The following is a 16,364-nucleotide window of genomic DNA, read 5'->3' as shown; positions in this document are numbered from 1 at the left end:
TCTGCTACAATATGAGGAGAGCAATACAGGTGGTGCAGCGGTAAAGTACGCTAACCGAGATCTGGGGATCCGGGGTTCGAATCTGAGCTGTGTTATCAGCCGGTTGGGCATCTGTGTGGACAGGACTGACTGGGATGGCCAAAACAGCCCAGCTATTAGAAGGTGCAGTGGTCAGAGCACTCTCAGTGCAGGTCCCAAGCCTGGATAGAAGTAGGAACGTTGCGTCAGGAGGTGCATCCAGGGTAAAAACTGTGAGTCTGGTATGAGGATCTGATCCACTGTGACGACTAAAGATAAAGAATTACAGTAAAATAATGTAAAAATTTTGATTCTGTTGCTTGAGGTCAGCAGAGACCAAAACTAACAGAGTTTTAACAGCACACAGAAGTGTGAAAATAAATATTTCTATGAATCTCATGATCATTAAAGATAAAAGTGCAGAAGGAGAAAAGAAGTAGTTCTGTCCATTTTTTTTCAATAACAGGAAGTGAGCCAGTGCAAAGACTTCCTCTTTTCTCTTGACAAATGATTATTCACATAAAAGTGCTTCAGTTTTATCCTGCTGGCCGTTTCCCACCAGCACTGGGACCGACTGTACCGATCTTCAGCCGCACTGGGCTCACCTACACCACGCTGAATTAAGACTGGAATCTGGAATCTGGATGAACTCAGGATGCTGCTGATGTTTGGGATTCTGTTCTTGATTACAGGAGCTGTTGTGGGTGAGTTTCCTTTGTGAGGTTCATTTAATGTTTGCTGAAAGGAAAGTGGTACAATGAACCTTTTCTGACCTTTTACTTTATTTTAGCATCTCTGGAATAATTAGATGGATCAGATGTTCTGCACACTATCATCCGGCTGCAGTTTCTGTTATGTATTGCCGGCTGAATATTAAATTATAATTTAAATATTAAATTTTTGTAAATATATTTCACACGATTCCCTTCAGTGTTTTGGTAGGATGGTTCACAGGAGCACTTTAACACACCGTCAATAAACCTGAACATTACAGACCCCATAATTAAGACCTTATAAAGCTAAATTAGTTTTTATAACTGAAGATACGATTAATAAGCAGAATATAACTGAAGTTGGTCTTTAGGTTTTATTTTGGCCTGTTGGTTTATTTTATTTATGGTAAATGTTTCTGGTCTCAGGGGTTACATTCTGGTTGTTCTGTGATTTTCAGGTTTGGTTTATGGTTTTAAATACTGTTTTATTATTTAATAGTTGCTTTTATTTCTGAAAGTGACAATGTTGTTTAGTTTATTATTGTTTTTGGGCTCTAGTTTTGTATTTAAAGGTTTTTAGTTATTAAATTATGCACAATCACGTTTTTGGATTTTTTTTTTCTAATTATTTTTGTTTTTGGTTGTGATGTTTGAGGTTTTTTGCAGTTTTATTTTGGTTGGTTTAACCACAGACTGCATGTTGGCTTTTAAATGTCCAACTTTTTCTTTAAATTCATTTTATATTTCATTTTATTGTGACAGTAGAACTGATTGATAAGGTTTACATCCTTTAATTCAAGATAATTAACATTAATTTATGGTAAATATATTTAAATAAAAAAACCCTTTCTTTTCTTTTAGCTTTTTGTTTATTAAGCTATTCTCTGGACTTTTAACATTTAAAGTGAAAATTTTAAATAATAATTTACAGTCTTTAAAAATTAAAATGTAAATTATTTTACAGGGTTTTTTTGTTGCTATTTCTCTGTAATTTCTGAATGTGGAGTTTATGTTTGTTCTGGTGCAGAAGCTCTGAGATTTTCATTTATTTTTAGTCGGTTAATGACAGAATGTTCCTGATTTTCTTTCTCTGTAGGTTCTCTGTACCAGGATCCTGCTGTCTGTACATTTACCCTCGATAATCAGAATGTTTCATGTTATGCTGCTCTTGGACGACGACTTCACCTGAATCCTCCTCAGAACCTGTACAGGAATCCTGGGTTTATACTAAAGAAGATCAATAAGCCATCTGATCAAATAATATTAGATTATAAAAGCTCAAAGAATTCAACTGTAACTGTACCAGGATGGAAGTTTATTATTAATAATTATACAATAATAATAAATCATACAGAGAAAAGTGACTCAGCAACATACAGATTAGAAATTAATGATGATAGCGGGTTGATCAGAGAAACTTTTCTTCATCTGAACATCGAAGGTAAAATAATTACAAACTCTAATCACACCAAACACCTACAAACATTTTATTCTTTATTTTATTCTAAATAAACACTTTAACATGCAGATTAACACCAGATCAGATTCATGTAAAGAAAAACTGCTATACATGAAATTACATATTAAATCTAAAACTCACACAGTCTGTAGGTATAACAGAAATATTGGTGTAGCCCCCTGGAAAATGTTTGTTCTTTAATGTTTTGTGTGTGTTAATGACAGTTCTAATTTATTTAATTCTTAATGTATTTCAAATGATTCGGTGTTTTACTGAGTCGATTCTTTTTTATTTCAAAATGACTCGTTGGCTTTGGTTCCCCCCCCCCCCCCTCTGAACGTGTAAGGGGGCGTGGCATCGGCTGAGGTAAACAGGGGAGAGCGGGAAAACAAGAAAGAGCGGTAAAACAGGGGAGAGCGGGAAAACAGGTAAAAGATAGAAAGTTCGAGATTTATGAGGTGCCGCATTTTTAAAGGAGATAACGAGATTAATCTTGATTAAGTGACTAAACCGTCTTTTACGAGAAGCTCCGCGGAAGGGTTGTCGGAGAGAGAGCCTGAGGAGTAGTGAAAGTCGTGTAAAAGCTAGCGTAGTAGGCTAACTCAGGCTACTGTATACTGGTTATTCTCCTGAGTGCGGTAGCATCGTAGGCTAACACAGGCTAGGAAGAGTAGGTTATCTATCCTCTTGTGGCTCTTGAACGAGTTAAAGACGGACTAGAATATTAGTCCCTGACTTTACCTCAGTCGTGTTACGTGTGTGTGTGTGTGTGTGTGTGTGTGTGTGTGTGTGTGTGTGTGTGTGTGTGTGTGTGTGTGTGTGGGGCCCAATTTATTTTATTTGTATGTTTGGTATTCTTTGTCACAATATATTTATGTCAATATAAATTAATGTGTTTGGGATTTCTATTGTATTTGTATATATTATGTAATAATATATTAATTTAATATATCAATAGTGTTTAAATGATTAATAGCATAGCATAGGTAGTGTAGTGAGTATATCGAGTTTTTAATTTAGCATTAATTATCATATTATAAACTTACCAACCCATTAAATAATTTAAAGTAACCCAGGACCTTCGCACAGTTAAACATATAATTTCCAGCTGTGACATGGAGGGTAGGTGAAGGTGCTACATTGATAACAGAGGATATGAAGAAAAAAACTAAAGAAAATAAGATAAGAGATTATTATTTAAATGTAAAAGTGTTTTAACAGTTATAGTCAAAAGTTTACATACACTTATAAGCTACTTTTTCATGTCCGTCCTGTAATCTCAGTGATTTCTGTAACTGTTCTTTATCTGTGACTGAATGTAATTGTGTATTTAATAACACACCACTGCTGCCACCCACATTAATTCATAATAGAAATACCAACAATAACAATGATTGAACGTTTTTGAAGATATATTAGTACCAGTTACATTAATAAGAGCTGTTAATGACACGGTCATTGTTTCTCTAATTGTATTCATCCATCTTTTTGTTGGCCGTCCTCTTCCTCTTCTGCTAATTCTTCTTTTCTGGATTGTTATTCATGTAGCTTAGACTAAGGTGCAGTCAGACTAGCCCTATTTATTCGGACACAGAGAAGTCACTAGCTGTGGTCGGTCATGGTGACTAATGAGGAATTAGAAATTCAAGCCACGAATTTAATCGACATTATAAAACTTCCTACATCACCAAATTAACAGTAATAAGTCTGTTGCTTATACAAAATTAACATTTGGGAGTTGATAGAAATTCCAGGACTGCAGTAAGAGACGCGTCCTGTATAAACAAATGTAAACTTGTAATCTTATCTGTAATAATTAGCAGTAGCTTCTGTAGCACTGCTAACAGAAACATGTTCTCATGATCAGTTGGCAGATTTAGTTTTTAGATGCACGGGTCAATATTTTCTTGTTTTTATTATTAGAAATAAGGTGGAAAAGTGTGATATTCCGCTAGCACACCAGCGCTGAGATTCTGAACTCTTTGGTTCGAAACCACTGGTTGGCTGGGTGCCATCTAGTGGGCATAATTGGCAGTGCCTGCAGGGCGGGATGACCGGACAATGTGGGCAAGGTCTTCAGATGCTGTGTAAGGACCCTGACTGGCAGATATAGAGGCGTCTGTGTAGAAAGCATGGGTGGAAAAGGGTTCCGCATAGGGCTGCATGTGGGAATATACCCACCTCACCTGCAATCAGGGATCCACCAGCAGACACATTGACACGATGAAATGAGAGAAAATGCATAAAATATAACAGAACAAAAATAAATAAATAAGGTGGAAAGATCTGAGAAACAATTTGATAAAAACAAGCATCAGACGTCTTAACCACAAGTCCAGGCTGAACTCACTGTTGTGTTCACATCTCTGCTATCAGTCACAGTATAGACACACCCCAGGAGTCCTGCATTCTAACATAAACATGACAGACTCCTGTGCTAAAGGACCATTGTTCTGGTCTCAAGAAGTAAATAAATATTGTGTCTGTAATCATGTAGATGATTCATTAATATTTTGTTATTTTCTATCATCTGCAGCTCTGGTGTCCTGGGTGAATGTGACAGAAAACTGCTTATCCATTCCACAAAGGAAAGTGTTCTGTACTGCTGAGGGAGACGAGCTTCAGTACTGGTGGACTGTAGAATCATCAGTTCCACATGTACTGGACAAAGAGAACCAAACCCTCTGGGTGGATAAAAACTCTACTGGAAGCGTCACCTGCCATGTAAAGAATCACGTCAGCACTGAAACCAGAACCTTTGATCTACATCCGTGTCCCGGTAAGTCTTGTTTTTATACGTCTGAATTTAAAAACAGTAACAACAGCGATAACGTCATTAATTTCACCATCCAAGAACAATAACAAGACAGTGACCAGTTAAACCTACTAACTGCAGGACGTGGCCTCCCGTGTAGAGCTAGTCTGCAACCATCTTAAGCATTCATGCAATCAATCATTGTCTGTTTTACCACCGCTTTATCCTGGTCAGGGTTGCAGTGGGTCTGATCGCACTGGATAATGAGGTACATCTACTTTGGGGACAGTGGTAGTCTAGTGGGTGGAGCTTTGGGCTATCAACTGAACTGTTGGACCCTTGAGCAATGCCCTTTAACCCTCTCTGCTCCAAGCGCTGTACGATGGCTGACCCTGCACTCTGACCCCAACTTCCAAACAAGCTGTGATACTATACGTATGTACAGTATATATGATAAATAAAGGCGTTCTATTCTAAATAATCAGTAATATCAGTTATTCTGATAACAGTTACTGCTCAGTTTTAGCATCGAGGGCTGCAGGGTCACAATCTTTTAAATAAAATGTGTAAAATTTAATTGCAGATTAATAGGTCGCTGAAACCTGCTGTGTAAAGTAACGCAGGATCGGCACGTTTATAGTTCTGATATGACGCCGTGTTGCTCTATCAGAGCTTCTATGTTTAGTTTGATCTGTCACTATGGCCGTATGTTTGGAAAGTGTAAGATCCATGCCCTCAGAGAAGTGTACTAGTGATGCTCCATTAATGTGCACTTGCAGGTGTTTCTTTGATTACAGCCCACAGATTATTTGTAGATGTTTGGATAAGAGACGCGGCTCTAAAGGATCATACAAACGGGAATGGATTCCTCTGTTCATATTGCTGCAAATACTGCACCATGCTGCTCCACACTGTAAATAAAGGAGTAAAGGAGATATTAATAAACTAACTATGGTTTAAACATTGGAAATAAATAATAATTAACAAACGTTCCCTGAGATAAAGTCTTATATCCGATGTAGTAAGCAAAGTAAGCTAAAGCTAAGTAATTAAACTAAACATAGGGTTAGTAATATTTCAAACATATATTTTATTAGCATTTAAATATTAAAATAAAGTGAAAACACTTACCTCAAATACGCTGCTGCTGCAAATGTCCAAACTGTGTTGTGATCGGGGTTGGCAGATTGCTATAGTGTTAAAACGTATTTTAAAACCCACCGAAATGTATGGAAAATCCATTTAATGACATTTAAAACATTTTTATTTGCAATGCTGTGTTCCTTGAAATCCCCCCAAGTTTAAAATAAAATCCTCCCAATCTGGCAACACAAGAATATAAACGTACATTTGCTTATCTCCAGCAGCCAATGAGTGACGAGGTCCCGCCCACCCGCCAAAACTCTAACTTGAGAAGATTCTTGACTGGAGAGAAGAACCGAGAGCCGCACAGAAAACAGAGAAACTTTTTATACTGAAAGTGAGACCGAGAGAAACGTGACCGAGGAACAGCGCAGCCAAAAGCGTAAAACAGACTATTTATAAATGTAAAATACAAAATGAACTCAAAATCTGCTTTTTGGTTCTCAACACTTTTGGCCCTATTTTGACGCCATTGGCGGTGTGCGAAGTCCGCGCTGCTGCGACAATAGGAAATGTACCTGGCGGCATGAGCTGCCTGATGTTCAGCAGATCTTCTGAGCTGTATTTGTGTTTGGATCACACGTGCCATAACAAACAAACAAAAACAAACAAAGCACTGCGGAGCTCCTAACCAGTGTCGCCATCTGCGCCGCCATTACTGGAAGAAAATCTGCAGAAGGTTCAGGATGTTGGTTAATGACAGAATGTTCCTGATTTTCTTTCTCTGTAGGTTCTCTGTACCAGGATCCTGCTGTCTGTACATTTACCCTCGATAATCAGAGAGTTTCATGTTATGCTGCTCTTGGACGACGACTTCACCTGAATCCTCCTCAGAACCTGTACAGGAATTCTCTGTTTATACTAAAGAAGATCAACAAGCCATCTGATCAAATAATATTAGATTATAAAACAAGCTCAAAGAATTCAACTGTAAATGTACCAGGATGGCAGTTTATTATTAATAATTATACAATAATAATAAATCATACAGAGAAAAGTGACTCAGCAACATACAGATTAGACATCACTGATGATAGCGGGTCGATGAGAGAAACTTTTCTTCATCTGAACATCGAAGGTAAAATAATTACAAACTCTAATCACACCAAACACCTACAAACATTTTATTCTTTATTTTATTCTAAATAAACACTTTAACATGCAGTTAAAAAAAATACAATGAAAGGAATTAAAAAAGGATGGATAGTGGTAAATGAAAATCTGAAGTTGAGAAACATAACAGAGAAAATAAAAGCAGATTATTTAAATGTCGGGGAGCTTCAGCAAATACAGTCATGGTTAAAAGTTTACACACACTTGTAACAAACATGTATTATTTCAGTCTTGACATTTTTACCATGGGCGGCACGGTGGCTCGGTGGGTAGCACTGTCGCCTCACAGCAAGAAGGTCCTGGGTTCGATCCCCAGACGGGGTGATCTGGGTCCTTTCTGTGTGGAGTTTGCATGTTCTCCCCGTGTCTGTGTGGGTTTACTCCAGGAGCTCCGGTTTCCTCCCACAGTCCAAAATAATTAATTGGAGACACTGAATTGCCCTATAAGTGAATGGGTGTGTGTATGTGTGTCTGCCCTGCGATAGACTGGTGCTACTGTGTGCCTTGCGCCCATTGAAAAGCTGGGATAGGCTGCAGTCACCCCCTCGAGACATTAATTGGATAAGTGGATAAAAAAATGAATGAACTAAAAGCTCTTAACACTTACCCTTTTCCTTAAATTTTATTTAAAATAACATTAAATCAATCAGAGAAAAGCTAAACAATGCTAATGTTATGACTGTTAGAACTGGATCTTTTAATTTTGCAACTCTTGTTATCATAAAAGACAATAAAAAACACGTCCATGATGGGATCTGAAAGTGTGACACCAGAACGCAGTAGGAACACAGAAACCTTCTGAGATGTTTTATGATTCCATGCTACAGTATTTTCTATCATCTGCAGCTCCGGTGTCCTGGGTGAATGTGACAGAAAACTGCTTATCTATTCCACAAAGGAAAGTGTTCTGTACTGCTGAGGGAGACGAGCTTCAGTACAGGTGGACTGTAGAATCATCAGTTCCACATGTACTGGACAACAAGAAGCAAACCCTCTGGGTGGATAAAAACTTTACTGGTAGCATCACCTGCCATGTAAAGAATCACGTCAGCTCTGAAACCAGAACCTTTAATCTACAGCCGTGTCCTGGTTAGTCTTGTTTCTGTCATTTAAAATTTAATTTAATGGGCTTCAGCTTGGAGACACATAAATCAGTATTGTTTATACTTAATAATTTCCTTCTTTCCACCATTTTTACCTCCTCTGGTTACAATATGCAAAATCTGCACACAATATCCTAAACTGAGCTCAGATTTGTATTTAGCACACTATACAGTGTATAGGAATGTATTTGGGACAGAACCAGGTGTACATCTTTAATACTGATATTGTGTGAATGTAAATATCCTCGTCCGTTTCATTTGTTGTATTTTCCCAATTTTCATAATCATATCGTAATCAGAGATTTATAGTCTTTTAATATTCAAATAATATTTTCTCCTGTTAAATGTACTATTATTTATTTGTTTTATTTTGTTTTCCTACAGTTGTACACTACGGTACAACAAAACCTGCAGGTACAACAGAACAAAACTGCACAACAGACACCAGTAAGCTCCTGATTTTTCTTGATTTTCTTAATTAAACTGATAAATCAGCAGAAAACATAAAAAACAACAGATTTGCAAATAATGACATTGATTAAATTAAACCAATACAAAGAAAAGACATTTCAAATTTTAACCATTTATTTTGTTGTAGGAAATCTGCTAATTATACATGTAATAGATGTAACACTTTTCAAAAGAAGTTGGGACAGGTGCATGTATACCAAGGTCTCAAATCACCTTTCCAATAAAGAACATTCTGTAATTATTTGAGAAAGAAGGACACAAATAGTTGTTAGGAATTAGAAATTGCTGATAACTCCATTGAAATAAAAACAAGAAAAACAATTTACAGCTCATAAAGCTAAATCTTATGGGATTGATTTGTGTAATACCTGTATAATACACTGTACACTCCTAAATTACAGTGTAAAGCTACAGTGTAAAAGTTGAAACGATGCAAAGCTAACCTGGTATATAGAGGATTTTTAAACAGAGCATCTCTCTCTTTTTTTCAGCAGCGTTTTTGGTGTTTGTGACGGTGTGGATTTTTCAGATCATCGTCCTGCTCTCATTGTTAGTTGGAGCTTTTTATATCTATACCAGAATCTACAAGAAACAGAGAACAACGGAGTGAGATTCATGCGATTGCTGTGGCTGAAATAGAATCAGAAGGGGTGTCCACATACTTTTGGTCATGTAATATAGTTAGTAAAGACTCGGTTTAGGTTTGTATTGTAGCATCAGGAAGAGAAGATCATCCATCATACTTTCTCTCTTATCCAGCCTGGAAGACCTGCAAAGATGCACCAATATGAAGATCACAAACTTCTAAACTCATGAAAATTCATTATAAATAATTTAGTTTTTTATTATTTAAACTGTAAAAGCACTTTTTGAGAAAGCGTGTTATTATTAATCATCTGTAACCAGTTTAACTCAGTTTTGTCCCTCTGTCCTGCAGTAACGTCCTCTAGATTTATACCTCAGCTTCACTGTTCAGTGTTTACTGTTGGAGATGTTTAATCATGTTCATGTATTCCTGCATCCTTCTGCTTCTGCTGATCTTCATTCATTAATACATCATGTGATAACGCTTCTGTAACGTTCAGTTCTGTTTTAAATAAAACTCAGTACAGAAATGATGTTTCTGGATGAATTCTGTAGCTTCTCTCTCAAAACAATCTTTATCCTACAAGCTCTAAGCTGCTAACAAAGTTCTTGCTGGACAAACGTTATTGTTTGATGGATATGTGAAGCTCCTGGCTGGATGGAAATCCTCTAATGTTCACTTGAGTAGAAGTAAATTGCTAATATACTAAATCTTGTGCCATTTTTTGTGCTAATGGACATTCAACCAACGCGTAAGTATGTTAGCAAACTCAGCTAATGTTAGCTAGCTGTTTAACCAAAACACCAACTTGTACTCTTGTACTAGTTTACATTTTGTGTGAGGTAAAATATTACTTTGTGAATACTGATTTTTTGATTAGTAATAAAGTTAATATTGAAGTTTTATATTAAATATATTTAGTATTTGATGTGAATAAGGACAGTAAAGTATGCTAGCGCGCTACAGCTGAGAACCAGAGATCATCTGCACAGACGCGATTGGCTGATGTGGCCGGTAGGCGGCGCACTAGTCCGTTACAGGAATCAGTTAAATAGAGGTGGTGAGAAAACTGCTGGATATTAATGCAGTAAAGATTTGGAGTAAACTGGAATAGTGATAATCAGGGTTCCACATTTATTTGGAGAGATGTGTGTAATTTATATTTTATTTCTGGTGCTTACAATCAAAGACACTGTAGTTTGTTTTTCTAAACTTTTATCTGTATTCAAGGTCAAGAGATGCTATATTTTCATTTCAGCTCTATACAGGTACATATTGAAAGAAAACAACGTTCCTCCAGGACCAGGACCAGGACCAGGGTGCACCATAGAACAAAAAGTACAAGACAATACAGTACACAGTGCAGATAAACAACAGTACAATAAATACAAAAGACATTTCTAATCTAAAGAGTAATTAAGGGAGACGAGACTAGAGACAAGTGTTGGTCAGTACATGGTCCTGAGTAAATGGTACGTGAGGTTAAAAACACATTCTGATATGCAGTTAGCAGCGTAGAGTTTTTTATAGCAGCAGAGATAAGAGAGGAAGGTGCAAAAATGCACTTAAAACTTGTGCAAAGATGCCAGTAATACAGTCATAGTAGCACAACACAGTAGTTGTATGTATTTAAGTTGTGTGTGTGTCAGAGTCCATCATGTATGTATGTCAAGTCAAGTAAATGTTTGTATATAGTGATTTTTACAATGAACATCGTCTCAAAGCAACTTTACAAAATCCAGGACCAACAGACCAAAAAAAAAACCCTGATGTGTTATTATTCGAGAGTTTAAATCCCAGCTCTGCCATGCAGCCACTGTTGGGCCCTTGAGCGAGGCCCTTAAGGCCCCTGCGCTCTGACCCCAGGTTTCAAACAAGCTGTGATATGCAAAGAAAGAATTAAGTTGTACTGAACATCTGTATGTGTATATATGATAAATAAAGGTGTTCTATATTCTGTAACAGCCACATTATTATTATATTATTATCATAATTATTATCAGTAGTAATATTTTACTGTTATTGTCATTGTTGATGCCATAATAAGAATAATAAAATAAAAAACAATAATAATGTGGCAGTTATTAATAGCAACATCAGCAGCATCATAATTATTATTATATTATTTATTATTATAATAATATCAATTTGCTCGTATTATTAATATCAATATCTATATTTATAATTAAATTAATTTAAAAGCATTACGTAATTTAAAATAGAAAAACCACAAGATCATAAGGTCTCACTTCCTGCTTTTCGGGTTTTCAGGGCAAAAAGTACCTGGTCAGCCCCATCACATCCATTTCATTAAACTTCACTTTTCAGCAGAGTCTGTCTACAGTGTTTAGAAACACGACGTTCAGCCCCAGGAGCATCAGTGAGGGTCATGGACGTCTCACAGATACAGAATTAAGTGATCTGAAGACGACTGCTGAATAAATGCTGCTGGTTAGATTTATTTCTTCTACTTCTGATTTTTCCTTTTGTTGTTGAGTAACATTTGGAATTCCACCACAGTGTCAAATTCATGCACTTATTACTACATTTACATTTTCAGCATTTAACAGACGCCTTTATCCAAAGCGACTTACAGTACAGTTACAGTATACAGTCTGAGCAATTGAGGGTTAAGGGCCCAACAGCAGTAACCTAGCAGTGGTGGGGCTTGAACCAGCGACCTTTTGATTACTCTTCCAGTACCCTAACCACTAGGCTACGACATTCATTTACTTATTCCTACAGTCCTGTGTCTACTTCACTTTATATTTAATGTGGTAACATGGCGTAACACTGCAGCTCTGCTTCAGAATCTTTCTTGGTATGATACTGAATTTTATCAAGGACATTTAGGAGTTATATGATTATATGATTATATGATTATAATTTCTTGATGCTTTAGAATCTGACAGTGTATAATTGTGGTATTATTGTATATATCTGTCTGCTACAATATGAGGAGAGCAATACAGGTGGTGCAGTGGTAAAGTACGCTAACCGAGATCTGGGGATCCGGGGTTCGAATCTGAGCTGTGTTATCAGCCGGTTGGGCGTCTGTGTGGACAGGATTGGCTGGGATGGCCAGAAACAGCCCAGCTATTAGAAGGTGCACTGGTCAGAGCACTCTCAGCGCAGGTCCCAAGCCTGGATAGAAATAAGAAGGTTGCATCAGGAGGGGCATCCAGGGTAATAACTGTGAGTCTGGTATGAGGATCAGATCCACTGTGACGACTAAAGATAAAGAATTACAGTAAAATAATGTAAAAAACTTGATTCTGTTGCTTGAGGTCAGCAGAGACCAAAACTAACAGAGTTTTAACAGCACACAGAAGTGAGAAAATAAATATTTCTATGAATCTCATGATCATTAAAGATAAAAGTGCAGAAGGAGAAAAGAAGTAGTTCTGTCCATTTTTTTTCAATAACAGGAAGTGAGCCAGTGCAAAGACTTCCTCTTTTCTCTTGACAAATGATTATTCACATAAAAGTGCTTTAGTTTTATCCTGCTGGCCGTTTCCCACCAGCACTGGGACCGACTGTACCGATCTTCAGCCGCACTGGGCTCACCTACACCACGCTGAATTAAGACTGGAATCTGGAATCTGGATGAACTCAGGATGCTGCTGATGTTTGGGATCCTGTTCTTGATTACAGGAGCTGTTGTGGGTGAGTTTCCTTTGTGAGGTTCATTTAATGTTTGCTGAAAGGAAAGTGGTACAATGAAGCTTTTCTGACCTTTTACTTTATTTTAGCATCTCTGGAATAATTAGATGGATCAGATGTTCTGCACACTATCATCCGGCTGCAGTTTCTGTTATTTATTAAGGGCTGAATATTAAATTATAATTTAAATATTAAATTTTTTAAATATATTTCACACAATTCCCTTTAGTGTTTTAGTAGGATGGTTCACAGGAGGACACCATCAATAAACCTGGACACTACAGAGCCCATAATTAAGACCTTAAATTAGTTTTTATAACTGAAGATACGATTAATAAGCAGAATATAACTGAAGTTGGTCTTTAGGTTTTATTTTGGCCTGTTATTTTATTTTATTCATTTAAAATGTTTCTGGTCTCAGGGGTTAAATTCTGGTTGTTCTGTGATTTTCAGGTTTGGTTTATGGTTTTAAGTACTGTATTATTTAATAGTTGCTTTTATTTCTAAAAGTGACAATGTCGCTCAGTTTATTATTGTTTTTGGGCTCTAGTTTTGTATTTAAAGCTGGTTTTTAGTTATTAAATTATGCACAATCACTTTTTTGGATTGTTTTTCTAATTATTTTTGTTTTTGGCTGTGATGTTTGAGGTTTTTTTGCAGTTTTATTTTGGTTGGTTTAACCACAGACTGCATGTTGGCTTTTAAATGTCCAAATTTTTCTTTAAATTCATTTTATATTTCATTTTATTGTGACAGTAGAACTGATTGATAAGGTTTACATCCTTTAATTCAAGATAATTAACATTAATTTATGGTAAATATATTTAAATAAAAAAAGCCTTTCTTTTCTTTTAGCTTTTTGTTTATTAAGCTATTCTCTGGACTTAAAAAATTCTTTAAAAATTAAAATGTAAATTATTTTACAGGGTTTTTTTGTTGCTATTTCTCTGTAATTTCTGAATGTGGAGTTTATGTTTGTTCTGGTGCAGAAGCTCTGAGATTTTCTCATTTATTTTTAGTCGGTTAATGACAGAATGTTCCTGATTTTCTTTCTCTGTAGGTTCTCTGTACCAGGATCCTGCTGTCTGTACATTCTCCCCCAATAATCAGAATGTTTCATGTTATGCTGCTCTTGGACGACGACTTTACCTGGATCCTCCTCAGAAACTGCCCAGGAATCCTGGGTTTACACTAAAGAAGATCAACAAGCCATCTGATCAAACAATATTAACTTATAATATATACAAAAAGAATTCAACTGTAAATGTACCAGGGTGGCAGTTTATTATTAATAATTATACAATAATAATAAATCATACAGAGAAAAGTGACTCAGCAACATACAGATTAGAAATCACTGATGATAGCGGGTCGATCAGAGAAACTTTTCTTCATCTGAACATCGAAGGTAAAATAATTACAAACTCTAATCACACCAAACACCTACAAACATTTTTTTCTTTATTTTATTCTAAATAAACACTTTAACATGCAGTTTAACACCAGATCAGATTCATGTAAAGAAAAACTGCTATACATGAAATTACATATTAAATCTAAAACTCTCACAGTCTGTAAGTATAACAGAAATATTGGTGTAGCCCCCTGGAAAATGTTTGTTCTTTAATGTTTTGTTTGTGTTAATGACAGTTCTAATTTATTTAATTCTTAATGTATTTCAAATGATTCGGTGTTTTACTGAGTCGATTCTTTTATTTCAAAATGACTCGTTGGCTTTGGTTTTTTCCCCCCTCTGAACGTGTAAGGGGGCGTGGCATCGGCTGAGGTAAACAGGGGAGAGCGGGAAAACAAGAAAGAGCGGGAAAACAGGAAAAAGGGGCTCAATTTATTTTATTTGTGTGTTTGGTATTCTTTGTCACAATATATTTATGTCAATATAAATTCATGTGTTTGTGATTTCTATTGTATTTGTATATATTATGTAATAATATATATTTAATATATCAGTAGTGTTTAAATAATTAATGTGGAGTGCATAGCATAGCATAGGTAGTGTAGTGAGTATATCGAGTTTTTAATTTAGCATTAATTATCAGATAATAAACTTACAAACCCATCAAATAATTTAAAGTAACCCAGGACCTTCGCACAGTTAAACATATAATTTCCAGCTGTGACATGGAGGGTAGGTGAAGGTGCTACATTGATAACAGAGGATATGAAGAAAAAAACAAAAGAAAATAAGATAAGAGATTATTATTTAAATGTAAAAGTATTTTAACAGTTATGGTCAAAAGTTTACATACACTTATAAGCTACTTTCATGTCCGTCCTGGAATCTCAGTGAATTCTGTAACTGTTCTTTATCTGTGACTGAATGTAATTGTGTGTTTAATAACACACCACTGCTGCCACCCACATTAATTCATAATAGAAATACCAACAATAACAATGATTAACAATGAGTTTTTGAAGAACTATTAGTACCAGTTACATTAATAAGAGCTGTTAATGGTTTGTTAATTGCTTCTCTGAATGTATTCATCCATCTTTTTGCTGGCCGTCCTCTTCCTCTTCTGCTAATTCTTCTTTTCTGGATTGTTATTCATGTAGCTTAGACTAAGGTGCAGTCAGACTAGCCCTATTTATTCGGACACAGAGAAGTCACTAGCTGTGGTCGGTCATGGTGACTAATGAGGAATTAGAAGTTCATGCCACGAATTTAATCGACATTATAAAACTTCCACATCACCAAATTAACAGTAACAAGTCTGTTGCTTATACAAAATGAACATTTGGGAGTTGATAGAAATTCCAGGACTGCAGTAAGAGACGCGTCCTGTATAAATAAATGTAAACTTGTAATCTTATCTGTAATAATTAGCAGTCGCTTCTGTAGCACTGTTAACAGAAACATGTTCTCATGATCAGTTGGCAGATTTAGTTTTTAGATGCACGGCTCAATATTTTATTGTTTTAATTATTAGAAATAAGGTGGCGCAGCGTGATATTCTGCTAGCTCATCAGCACCGAGATTCTGAACTCCTCGGTTCGAAACTTGGCATTGCCACTGGTGGGCTGGGTGCCATCTAGTGGGCATAATTGGCAGTGCCTGCAGGGCAGGATGACCGGGCTATGTGGGCAAGGTCTTGAAACGCTGTGTAAGGACCCTGATTAGCAGATAGAAGCGCCTGTGTAGAGTGCATGGGTGGAAAAGGGTTCCGCTAAGGGCTGCATGTGGGAATATACCCACCTCACCTGCAATCAGGGATCCACCAGCAGCGGAAGACAGATTGACACGATGAATGTGTAGAAAATGTGTAAAATGTAATAGAACAAAAAAAAAAGGAAATAAGGTGGAAAGATTTGATAAAAACAA

At 36.3% G+C, this 16,364-nt stretch overlaps 1 long non-coding RNA gene across 1 annotated transcript; it reads right to left on the bottom strand.

The window, feature by feature from the left end:
• Positions 1–8,892: 8,892 nt before the first annotated feature.
• On the bottom strand, positions 8,893–9,850 carry LOC134336328 (uncharacterized). Its single transcript, XR_010015715.1, has 4 exons — positions 9,734–9,850; positions 9,438–9,544; positions 9,219–9,357; positions 8,893–9,007 (listed from the first exon to the last, which is right to left on the bottom strand). It is a non-coding gene; the product is annotated as an uncharacterized LOC134336328 (long non-coding RNA).
• Between the last annotated feature and the right edge of the window lie 6,514 nt (positions 9,851–16,364).

This window comes from Trichomycterus rosablanca, chromosome 22, assembly GCF_030014385.1.
Source record: "Trichomycterus rosablanca isolate fTriRos1 chromosome 22, fTriRos1.hap1, whole genome shotgun sequence".
In the NCBI taxonomy this organism is placed as follows: domain Eukaryota; kingdom Metazoa; phylum Chordata; class Actinopteri; order Siluriformes; family Trichomycteridae; genus Trichomycterus; species Trichomycterus rosablanca.
The sequence above is the reverse complement of the archived record's forward strand: the minus strand, read 5'-3'. Positions and strand labels throughout refer to the sequence as shown.